Here is a 12240-nt window from a genome sequence, read left to right as displayed (position 1 = left end):
ATCATTTATCAATTTTTTAGCTCTTTCTACAGGGGGCATTCCGTCCTAGCTGCTTTCGCACATCACCTCGATGTCGGCAGATTACTTTCATGCCGAAACCGATGGATGCGAGAAGAAAACAGCATCTTTCATTTCTTTTTAATCTCTGTATGGAGATCATGCACAAATGAAAGGCTCACCTGAGCTTGAGGGTTTTGGTCAAAAGTTTGAGCAACAGCAGCAGCAGAGCACTCGTTCAACTTGTCAACAGTATCAGCGGATGATTCCATGATTAGGGGTGTCGCTGTTGGACAGTGTTTTCTCTACTTCCTGTTGGCCTTCTGTAGCTAATCGTAGCTCCGTGTAGCTGTTTTTTATTTATTTTTTTTTTCTCTAGAATCTTTATCTTACTATTACTGTCTGTTTGTTTTTTTGTTTTGTTTTTTTAAGTGGTAAAATATATCTTAATTCACACCATATTTCTGATATTATCGATCAATCTTATCAGATTAACTTTGATCGTTCACTTTTCCGTGAGTGTAGTACACCTGCAAAGCGTTAGCACTCGTTAGCTTCTCATTAGCGTTTTCTTTTCTCCTCTCTCGCTTCAGTTTTTCACAAGTTCATCAAACAACTGCAGTAAGAATATTTCATCAAGCACAGTGAGTAATGGCTTCTCCTGCTATTGTTATTTGCACCTCTTGCCACATGTACAGTTTATCTATCTCTGTCGCTGATGAGGGATTCACATGTGATAAATGCAGGGACATAGTTAGGCTGACAGAGAAGATTTCAGAATTAGAGACACGCATCCAAACTTTAATTGAGGACAGTAAGAATGTTAGGGCTCTAGATACGGCTTTGGATGCGTCTAGCTCAGGGATTCCTGTAGATTGTCCGGTTCCGGCAACAGAGCCCCTGCAGCAGGGCAACTGGGTGACGGTGAGGCAGCGTAGTCATGGGTCAAAACGCCGCTCTTCTGTTCCAATCAAAACATTAAACAGGTTCTCCCCACTCAGTGATGCACCCACTGAGAAACCTGATGAAAGTGCTCTAGTTATTGGTGATTCTATTGTACGGAACGTGAATATAGAGACACCAGCCACCATAGTCAAATGTTTACCGGGAGCCAGAGCGCCTGACATCTTGGCAAATTTAAAAGTGCTGGCAAATGCTAAACGTAAATACAGTAAGATTGTTATTCATGCCGGCGCTAATGATGTTCGACTTCGCCAGTCGGAGATCACTAAAAATAACTTTAAAGAGGTGTGTGAACTTGCAAGCATGATGTCAGACACTGTAATATGCTCTGGTCCCCTCCCTGCTTACCGTGGTGACGAGATGCATAGCAGATTGTCATCACTCAATGGCTGGATGTCTAAGTGGTGCCCACAGAATAACATAGGTTTCACAGAGGTCAGTTAATTCTCAGCACATAGAGACTCTTTCACCTAGATATCACACTGTAGAGACTGTGTCTGTTCCACGAACTAGAAAATACAAAAAACGTCCAAACCAAGTTAAGGTTAACAATTTAATTAAGGTTCAACAAATAAAAAATAAATGCAATATGGATAAACAAATGATAAAGCTTGGCTTATTGAATATCAGATCCATTTCTACGAAAACACTTTTTGTAAATAATATGATAACTGATCATAATATAGATGTGCTCTGTTTGACAGAAACCTGGCTAAAACCTGATGATTACATTATTTTAAATGAGTCCACCCCCCAAGATTACTGTTATAAACACGAGCCACGTCTAAAAGGCAAAGGGGGAGGAGTTGCTTCAATTTATAACAACGTTTTCAGGATTTCTCAGAGGACAGGCTTCAAGTATAACTCGTTTGAAGTAATGGTGCTTCACATAACATTATCCAGAGAAACCAATGTTAATGATAAATCCCCTGTTAAGTTTGTTCTGGCTACTGTATACAGGCCACCAGGCCACCATACAGACTTTATTAAAGAGTTTGGTGATTTTACATCCGAGTTAGTTCTGGCTGCAGATAAAGTTTTAATAGTTGGTGATTTTAATATCCATGTCGATAATGAAAAAGATGCATTGGGATCAGCATTTATAGACATTCTGAACTCTATTGGTGTTAGACAACACGTTTCAGGACCTACTCATTGTCGAAATCATACTCTAGATTAAATACTGTCACATGGAATTGATGTTGATAGTGCTGAAATTATTCAGCCAAGTGATGATATCTCAGATCATTATTTAGTTCTGTGCAAACTTCATATAGCCAAAATTGTAAATTCTACTTCTTGTTACAAGTATCGAAGAACCATCACTTCTACCACAAAAGACTGCTTTTTAAGTTATCTTCCTGACGTATCCAAATTCCTTAGCATATCTAAAACCTCAGAACAACTTGATGATGTAACAGAAACTATGGACTCTCTCTTTACTAGCACTTTAAATACAGTTGCTCCTTTACAGTTGCTCCTTTACGCTCCTTTACGTATTGCTTGGCGGGAAAGTAACATATCCTACAGAAAAGCATTAAAAACTGCTAGATCTGATTACTTTTCTTCTCCTTTAGAAGAAAACAAACATAACCCCAGGTATTTATTCAATACAGTGGATAAATTAACGAAAAATAAAGCCTCAACAAGTTTTGACATTTCCCAACACCACAGCAGTAATGACTTTATGAACTACTTTACTTCTAAAATCGATACTATTAGAGATAAAATTGCAACCATTCAGCCGTCAGCTACAGTATCACATCAGACAGTGCACTATAGACCCCCTGAGGAACAGTTCCACTCATTCTCTACTATAGGAGAGGAACAATTGTATAAACTTGTTAAATCATCTAAACCAACAACATGTATGTTAGACCCTATACCATCTAAGCTCCTAAAAGAGGTGCTTCCAGAAGTCATAGATCCTCTTCTGACTATCATTAATTCCTCATTGTCATTAGGATATGTCCCCAAAACCTTCAAACTGGCTGTTATTAAGCCTCTCATCAAAAAACCACAACTTGATCCCAAAGAACTAGTTAATTATAGACCAATCTCGAATCTCCCTTTTCTGTCCAAGATATTAGAAAAGGTGGTATCCTCACAATTATATTCCTTCTTAGAGAAAAATGGTATATGTGAGGATTTCCAGTCAGGATTTAGACCGTATCATATTACTGAGACTGCTCTCCTTAGAGTTACAAATGATTTGCTCTTATCATCTGATCGTGGGTGTATCTCTATATTAGTTTTATTGGATCTTAGTTCTGCGTTTGACACAATTGACCACAACATTCTTTTGCATAAACTTGAACACTTTGTTGGCATCAGTGGAAGTGCATTAGGTTTAAATCGTACTTATATGACCGCCATCAGTTCGTAGCAGTGAATGAAGATGTATCATATCGATCACAAGTGCAGTATGGAATACCTCAAGGCTCAGTACTAGGGCCGCTACTCTTCACGCTTTATATGTTACCCTTGGGAGATATCATCAGGAAACATGGTGTTAGCTTTCACTGTTATGCTGATGATACTCAGCTCTATATTTCTTCGCGGCCCGGTGAAACACACCGATTTGAAAAACTAATGGAATGCATAGTCGATATAAAAAATTGGATGACGAGTAATTTCTTACTGCTAAATTCAGAAAAAAACAGAGGTGTTAATTATAGGACCTGAAAACTCTGCTTGTAATAACCTAGAACACTGTCTAAGACTTGATGGCTGCTCTGTCAATTCTTCGTCATCAGTTAGGAACCTAGGTGTGCTATTTGATTGCAATCTTTCCTTAGAAAGCCACGTTTCTAGCATTTGTAAAACTGCATTTTTCCATCTCAAAAATATATCTAAATTACGGCCTATGCTCTCAATGTCAAATGCAGAAATGTTAATCCATGCATTTATGACTTCAAGGTTAGATTATTGTAATGCTTTATTGGGTGGTTGTTCTGCACGCTTAGTAAACAAACTACAGCTAGTCCAAAATGCAGCAGCAAGAATTCTTACTAGAACCAGGAAGTATGACCATATTAGCCCGGTCCTGTCAACACTGCACTGGCTCCATATCAAACATCATATAGATTTTAAAATATTGCTTATTACTTATAAAGCCCTGAATGGTTTAGCACCTCAGTATTTGAATGAGCTCCTTTTACATTATAATCCTCTACGTCCGCTATGTTCTCAAAACTCAGGCAATTTGATAATACCTAGAATATCAAAATCAACTGCGGGCAGCAGATCCTTTTCCTATTTGGCGCCTAAACTCTGGAATAACCTACCTAACATTGTTCGGGAGGCAGACACACTCTTGCAGTTTAAATCTAGATTAAAGACCCATCTCTTTAACCTGGCTTACACATAACATACTAATATGCTTTTAATATCCAAATCCGTTAAAGGATTTTTAGGCTGCATTAATTAGGTAATCCGGAACCGGAAACACTTCACATAACACCCTATGTACTTGCTACATCATTAGAAGAATGGAATCTACGCTAATATTAGTCTGTTTCTCTCTTGTTCCGAGGTCACCGTAACCACCAGATCCAGTCTGTATCCAGATCAGAGGGTCACTGCAGTCACCCGGATCCAGTACGTATCCAGACCAGTTGGTGGATCAGCACCTAGAAAGGACCTCTACATCCCTGAAAGCAGGGGCGTCACACCCGTGGGGGATGTGGGGGTTTTAACACCCACACTTTTCCCGGTGAGAGGGTTCGACACCCGCACATTTTCTGCAGTTTTCCCACAGTTTTGCACAAACGCCTTACTACAGTCGTTCCTCCGTTTCTCTGGCCGCTCTGTGTCTGCGCTCGCCGCGGCTGCCTCCTCCCCCCTCCCTCTTAGTGATGGCCGATTCGTGAACGAATCGTTCAATTTAACCGGTTCTTCTTAGTGAACCGGTTGAACCAGTTCACCAAATCGAACTGAATCGTTTGAAACGGTTCACGTCTCCAATAAGCATAAATCCACAAATTACTTAAGCTGTTAACTTTTTTAACGTGACTGACACTCCCTCTGAGTCAGAATAAACCAATATCCCGGGGTAATCCATTTACTCAAACAGTACACTGACTGAAATGCTGTGAAGACCGAACTGAAGATGAACACCGAGCCGAGCCAGATAATGAACAAACACGCTCACTGCTGGAGCAGTTCTCGTTCTCGAGTCAAGAACCGGTTGCTTCGGTTTTCGGATCACCAGTACACTCAACCGAGAATCGTTTCTGTCGGACGCGTCCAAATTGAGAACCGATTAACTGATGATATTGCGCATGCGTGTAATTTTGTAAGTATTTTGTTAAACTTTGGAAAGTGTGATTAAATAACTATATTTTATTTTGATTTTTTTTATTATTATTTTTTTTTTAGATTAATGTTTCCAATCTGTATATTGTATGTATAGGCCAAATGGGTTTTCAGGGAAGTTGGACAATAATTAAGACTCTAAAGACTCTTATGTTTAATAGGAATAAGGGATGATTTATGAGATATCTGTACTGTATTTATAGTTAATGATGACATTCACAAATTGAGTTTGTAGTAACCAGAACATGAACACGAGTAGAGCAGCTGATGACACTGAACTGCAGCACGTGCCGGTTAGAGCGATTCTCGTTCTCGAGTCAAGAACCGGTTGCATCGGTTTTCGGATCATCAGTACACTCAACCGAGAATCGTTTCTGTCGGATGCGTCCGAATTGAGAACCGATGAACTGATGATACTGCGCATGCGCGATTCAGCGTGAAGCCAACTGACTCACAACATGTCTGAACCGAAGGGATTCTTTTGGTGATTGATTCTGATTCTGTACTAGTAATGTTATGAGCGCGGGTATTTCGAGGGTTTTTTCAACCGGTTTATTGAATCGAACCGTCCGAAAGAACCGGTTCGCGGAAAAGAATCGAACTTCCCATCACTACTCCCTCTCAAACTTGACACCGGCTTTGAGTGTGATCGGGCTGTTCTTAAGGCTGTTCTGCCTTAAGTCCCGCCTCTCTTGGGGTGTTATCGGTCAGCTCGTGCTGAGGAGGCGGGAACTTATGGTTATTTACATCTCCCTTTTCCAGGTACTTTGAATGAGTGTTTATGCTTTAGAGGTTTTTAAATAAACTTGATATGTGTTTGGGAAGATGTTCTGTTAATCGTTTTGTTGACATGTCGAGTGTTTTCGGTATTATATTTCGTTTTTTAGACTATTGCTAATTGCTATTATTGGGATATTGTTTGCATACCTGTTGAAGAACTATGAAATAAAAGTGTATATTATTTTAATGTTTAAAAACAGTAAATTGTTACATTATTTATACCACCAGAGAAAAAGCTTTGTGTGTGCGTTTTTTCTCCCCTTTTCTGATTTTGCGTTTTTTTTCTCCCCTTTTCTGATTTTTTTTTTTCTTTTTTCTTTTTTTTTTTCTTTTTATGTAGGATTATTTTTTTCCCAGCCAAACGCTGCAAGCTGGAAATCCAGCACAGTGCCAGAGAACTTTAAGCCCTGCATTTTGTACCCCTCTGTCAATGTGTTCATAATTTTTATTGTTTATAAACAAACCACATCCATCCCCCACACTTTTGAAAAGCTTGCTACACCCCTGCCTGAAAGACAGCGGAGACCAGGACAACTAGAGCCCCAGTTACAGATCCCCTGTAAAGACCTTGTCTCAGAGAAGCACCAGGACAAGACCACAGGAAACAGATGATTCTTCTGCACAATCTGACTTTGCTGCAGCCTGGAATTACTGGTTTCGTCTGGTCAGAGGAGAACTGACCCCCAACTGAGCCTGGTTTCTCCCAAGGTTTTTTTCTCCATTCTGTCACCGATGGAGTTTCGGTTCCTTGCCGCTGTCGCCTCTGGCTTGCTTAGTTGGGGTCACTTCATCTACAGTGATATCATTGACTTGATTGCAAATAAATGCACAGACACTATTTAAACTGAACAGAGATGACATCACTGAATTCAATGATGAACTGCCTTTAACTATCATTCTGCATTATTGAGACACTGTTTTCCAAATGAATGTTGTTCAGTTGCTTTGACGCAATGTATTTTGTTTAAAGCGCTATATAAATAAAGATGACTTGAGTTGACTTGACGTATGAAAGCTACTACTTGCATGCTTTATCTCCTCCCTAAAAGCTTATTCAATCCTTGTTTTGTCTCTGTGCCCAGCTGTTCATCTGGCCCACATACAGTGTGGAATTATGGCACTTAGGCAGTTCGCTCCTGTTTGCAAAATGTGGGCCACAAGCAAGCCATAGGAAGTCAACATGTCATCCATGAATAAACCAAAAAAAAAAAAAAAAAATTCAGAACTGGCCTAAATCTGGGCCACACTGACTTTAATTCTGTCCCAGATCTAACACCTTGCTCTGGCCCACATACTGTGAAGAATGATGGCACTTGGTTCATCCACACCTGTTAATATGCATTTCATTTTATTTATTATCAGCTAATTTCAATATCAGGGACCGCAACAGGAGAGAGTGCAGCATCACCACTGAAAAGATAGGAAAGTCTCACTACTTTTAATGAAGATGACTGTGTTGAGTATCTGTAACTTACCTTCAGTTCTATCCACAACAGTTTGTACATCGGTTTGCTGAAGAGAAAATCAGCCACTTACACATAACATTGCTTGTTGCATTTGTCTTTAATCCAACAAGAATTAATCTAAAAAAGGTAAATCCAAACCCAATGCAGCACAGCAACATTTAAGACACGTAGACGTAAGACCAAACAAACTCAAAGTGAACACACAGGAACTAGGTACACCAAAACAAAATAATGCAATCCTACTCTGCATGGTGAATAAATGGCTACACCAGAAACCATAGGTCAAGACATGCTTAATTATAACGGCTAGTACTCTACAGAATACAGATTGCTTAAAACAGAGCAACTTCACAGCAGTGGCGACGAACACACAGTGTGATTTATCCCCATGTAACAAAAGGAAAAATATTAAAACATTTTAAATAAAGATTTTTACCAAGTTCACAATTAAGTTTGAGGATGATTCTCACAAAACTATAGTTTTGTTTAAGAATGTTTCTTGACAAATTAAAACCGCTATTTTTTTTTTTTTTTAATGTATACAGTGCAATGGCAAAAACGTGAGGAAAAAAGTAAATGTCAAAATTGTTTTTTTTTTTTTTTTTTTTTGGAGCATTTTATTTAACTAGAAGTCAAAATAGGACCACACAGAAATGCCAACAGACCACTATTGACCTTATTTAGCCCTGCCTGGTCTACTGACATTTGCTTTAAACATTGCAATGCTCATGATAACTTTAACTCTACAATACATTAATCCACTTTACCAGCTAAACTACTCTTAGACAGCAATGCCATAGTAATATATTTAAGATATTGACATGCTTGTTTCTCTGGAGAATAAGGTCAATACCAGTCTCCCTGTCATCTAACAAGAGGTTAACTGCTGTTCATCTTTATTTTTCATTTGTGAAGTTTTCACCCCCAAACATTTATTATCACTGTAATGTCAAGGTGGTTTCTTTTCAAATCAGACATGTGAGAGATCATAAAGTGCTGCAGTATTAAATTATTAAAGCAGATCAACAGCTGATAGAAGATCACGTGATGTAAAGCATGCCTTTATAGTTCAGATACTGTAAAGATCTATTGAAGGCGAGCGTAGTCAAAACCAAAGAGCAGTTTATTTACAAGGTGAAATCCAAACATCCAAACAAAAAAACAAAGACTTGACTTGACTTGAACAGACTTGACATTACTGTGTGAGCCTGAATATGAAACACCCTTCAAACAACAACTTTTTTTAAAATATTATTATTGTTTTGGCCTTCTTTACTCATTATTGATTGGACTGTTCTGATCTGATCAAGGATCTAACTTTTTTTGCAGAAACAAATAGGTGTTTATAGGCAAATAGGCAAGTTAGGTGCCTTTTTTAGATAACTGAACACTGAATAACTGATCACTGACCTAACATGCAATATTTTGTGAAAACAATTTAGCATGTGAGATAATACCAGTCTTTCACATAGCCCCATAAAGTATTAAAGTTGCTGTATGAAGGATTGACACTAGTGGTTGAACTAGGTATTGCAGTCCAAATTCAAAATATTGGAGAGGGTTTTTCCCCCCCGGCTCCTCCTCCTCAGGCCTCAGGTTTCCAGATTGACCACACAAACAGGAAAGAGTGCACTTGACAATTAACTAAATGAAATATGCTTTGTTTTCCGCACATTTTCAAAGAGAATAACTGACTATAGCATTGTTTTTCAGATAAACAGGTATCTTAACTAGCATGTTTCTTAATTATGCTTTAGAAGAGTCCAAATCTTACATACAGCACTTATAAACAAAGAAATATGGCCATTTAGAACATACACTGACAATGTCAAAACTCCTCAGTGCTCAAAGAACAACTGACATTTAAAATTGGCCTAAACATTTAGCACATTTAGCAAAAAAAGGTTTTTTTTTTCTTTTTTTTTTTTTCTTTTTTTAAAGATAACTGTCACGATCCCCCTTTCCTATTCCAGCTCACAATGACCAAAATAGAAACATTTTCACATGCTGAAAGGTTTATTTCATAAATCAATAATTATTAGAAGTACAAAACTTCAAAAGGGGATTTGGGCCAAAATAAGAAAAAGTTAACTTAATTAAGTGTTTCGAAAAGTTTAAGTTACCTAACAAAGAAAATCCATAAATAAAAAGCAGGAAACCAGAAGAAAAAAGAAAGTTCACAAAATAAAAGGCAATAGCCAATCAACTGCTTAACAAATAATCATTTACAAACAAGTCTCTTGGTTTCAGTTTACAGAAAGGAATAAAGTGTAGGAGAACTTAGAGCTGAATCCCTGCTGCCGGGAAAGTGAATCTCTGTCGCATAATAAAAAAAAATAATAATAAAACTACTCGCACTCAGATTCTTACAAAAGAAAGTCAACAGTGTCAACATTTGACAACACTACACAGAAGTTGTCTGTTGCAGGAGACCCATGACAGAGCTTCAATAATATCAAGATTTTTATTTGAGGATTTATACTTTCCATACTCGCATCAGAATCAATAAATCATTACTTCAGGACTGATAATGCACACTGTTTATCTTGACATTAGAAACACACACATTGTTCAACTAATATTCATGTTCTTCAGATTAATGTGTATTATAATACAGCCACGTGTCAGCAGGATAACATTCAGCACCTCTTCCAGTTTTCCATTACTCTGTATTGTGTATTATAGTTGCTGACTGATGAACATTAGGAAACAGCTGTGCTAACAAAACCTCTATGAACACATTTTCCTTTTCCACATTTTCCATCATATGTGCATCGTATGTGTTTCGCTGAAGCTTGTAACCTCACACACATCAAAAGCATCCTCAGAGTCCTCAGAGCCTCAGAGCCATATATATATAATAATACTAATTTATTTTAATTTCACTGTAGCTGCAGTGACTTTTAGCCTATATACATTTAGCCAATTATAAGTTAAAGCCTGTTCACTTAAATATGATAAGTGTTTTGTCTTTAGGGCAGGACCGATTATGATTGACTGTCAGTCTTTTTATCATTTGTCAGGAACAAAATCATCATGAAAGAGATTTCTGTGCCAATTGAGAAAGGTTTTTTTTGTTGTTGTTGTTTGTTTAAAACAGATGTTTACCTAATCTGTTCTGACTCAGTAACGATTTGGTAAAACCTGAAATTTGTTGTTGTTACTTACATCAGTGCTGGTCCTAGACTTTACTGATTTACTTTACAGCTTAATGCACAGTGAATTATTCTCTCATCTTCTTTAGTTGTGTGATTAACATTCACTGACACAGACAGACAGGATGGTGATGTTAGGGTACTCCCATATAGACTGATATTATTATCGGAAGACATCTGGCTATTTTGAGAATATAAATATCAGCCAATAGTTATGTTGCTTGCCTTAAGGAAAGTGGTGTCACCTTTCTTTTTTCCACTTATAGCGTGATGAGATATGCAGCGTCAGTCTGGAGGAGGTCTTTAAAAGAGTTTCAAGCTCATTCGACACAGACACAGCGGCAGTGATCTCAGATCAGATGTTTCCTCTTCATTTCATCACATGCTGAAGAAAACACTTTACTTGTTATTATTTGGTAAATATGTTTAGCTTATTTTCATTATTTAATTCTGGACATTTATGTTTGTATCATATTGAAACTGGCCTGTATTGTACAGCAATCATTACATTTAAACTTAACTCTAAATGGAAACTTCATGTTTTTTTTAAACAGATAACACAGAGGTAAATGTTAGAGTAATGGATGAATGGGAGAACATATATGGAGCATCACGAACCGCAGGATAAACACATGAAGAAGAGAAAAAGAGAAAAATTGTAACAAAGAGGACAAAATGTTACAATCTAAAGAAGCAAAGAAACCGAGTCTGTTCAGACGGAGCAGTATTAATAGCGGCAGACCAAACTGTGAGTATTAATAATGTTTAAGATAAAACTGTTATATTTCATCTTTGCTGGTGTAAAACAGATTCTGAACTTTAACTTTTCACTCTATACTACAGTAAAAACAGCATTTACATCTACAGTTGTGCTCATAAGTTTACAGAAATATTATTTTGTCTTGTGGACCATATCTATATCTGTTATTGTGAAATTCATTTCAAATCCATCATACATACTCAGGGAGAACTAAACTACACACAATATTTATGATGCCTCTTATTTTGTTAAAATCATGCAAATGTTGCTTTTGGTGTATGTAGATTATATCCACAGCTGCACGCTTTCCTGAGGCTTTTATTCATTTAAGTGACACTAATTCATTAATGACTTAATTCAATCTCTGGGAATAAAACTCCAGTTCTGTTCTTGTTGAACTGCATGAATATATTATAATCAGTTATTTGTGTTTTCATTCCCAGTTTCTGACATCGCAGAGTTTCAAAGAGACACAGACAAGGTGAGAAAGATTTACACAGAAAACAAATAGTAAAACTCACAAATCTAATGCTATATTGATCTTTCTTATATTTGTGAGAATCTGTTTTCTATGTTTAGGATGCAGCGGTTCTGTTCATCTAATCTGCAGAATATTCCCCATGTTCAGCCACTGATTGATGTATAGAGAATATGTAGAAAATGGTATTATATTTATAAATTAGATTTCAAATAGACTTTTATAATAATCACTGATGTAATAAGTGTTTATGCTGTATGTTACTATATGAATTAATTTACTGTACAAAATAAACCTGGTCCGAAAAGAAAAGAACTGTGTTAA

The 12240-nt window shown here is 37.2% G+C and overlaps 1 long non-coding RNA gene across 1 annotated transcript; it reads left to right on the top strand.

Moving 5' to 3' along the window:
- The first annotated feature begins 10995 nt into the window (after window positions 1-10995).
- LOC127986346 (uncharacterized) lies at window positions 10996-12240 on the top strand. Its single transcript, XR_008160814.1, has 4 exons — window positions 10996-11094; window positions 11233-11426; window positions 11882-11919; window positions 12018-12240. It is a non-coding gene; the product is annotated as an uncharacterized LOC127986346 (long non-coding RNA).

Source organism: Carassius gibelio, chromosome B21, assembly GCF_023724105.1.
Source record: "Carassius gibelio isolate Cgi1373 ecotype wild population from Czech Republic chromosome B21, carGib1.2-hapl.c, whole genome shotgun sequence".
NCBI lineage: Eukaryota > Metazoa > Chordata > Actinopteri > Cypriniformes > Cyprinidae > Carassius > Carassius gibelio.
The sequence above is the reverse complement of the archived record's forward strand: the minus strand, read 5'-3'. Positions and strand labels throughout refer to the sequence as shown.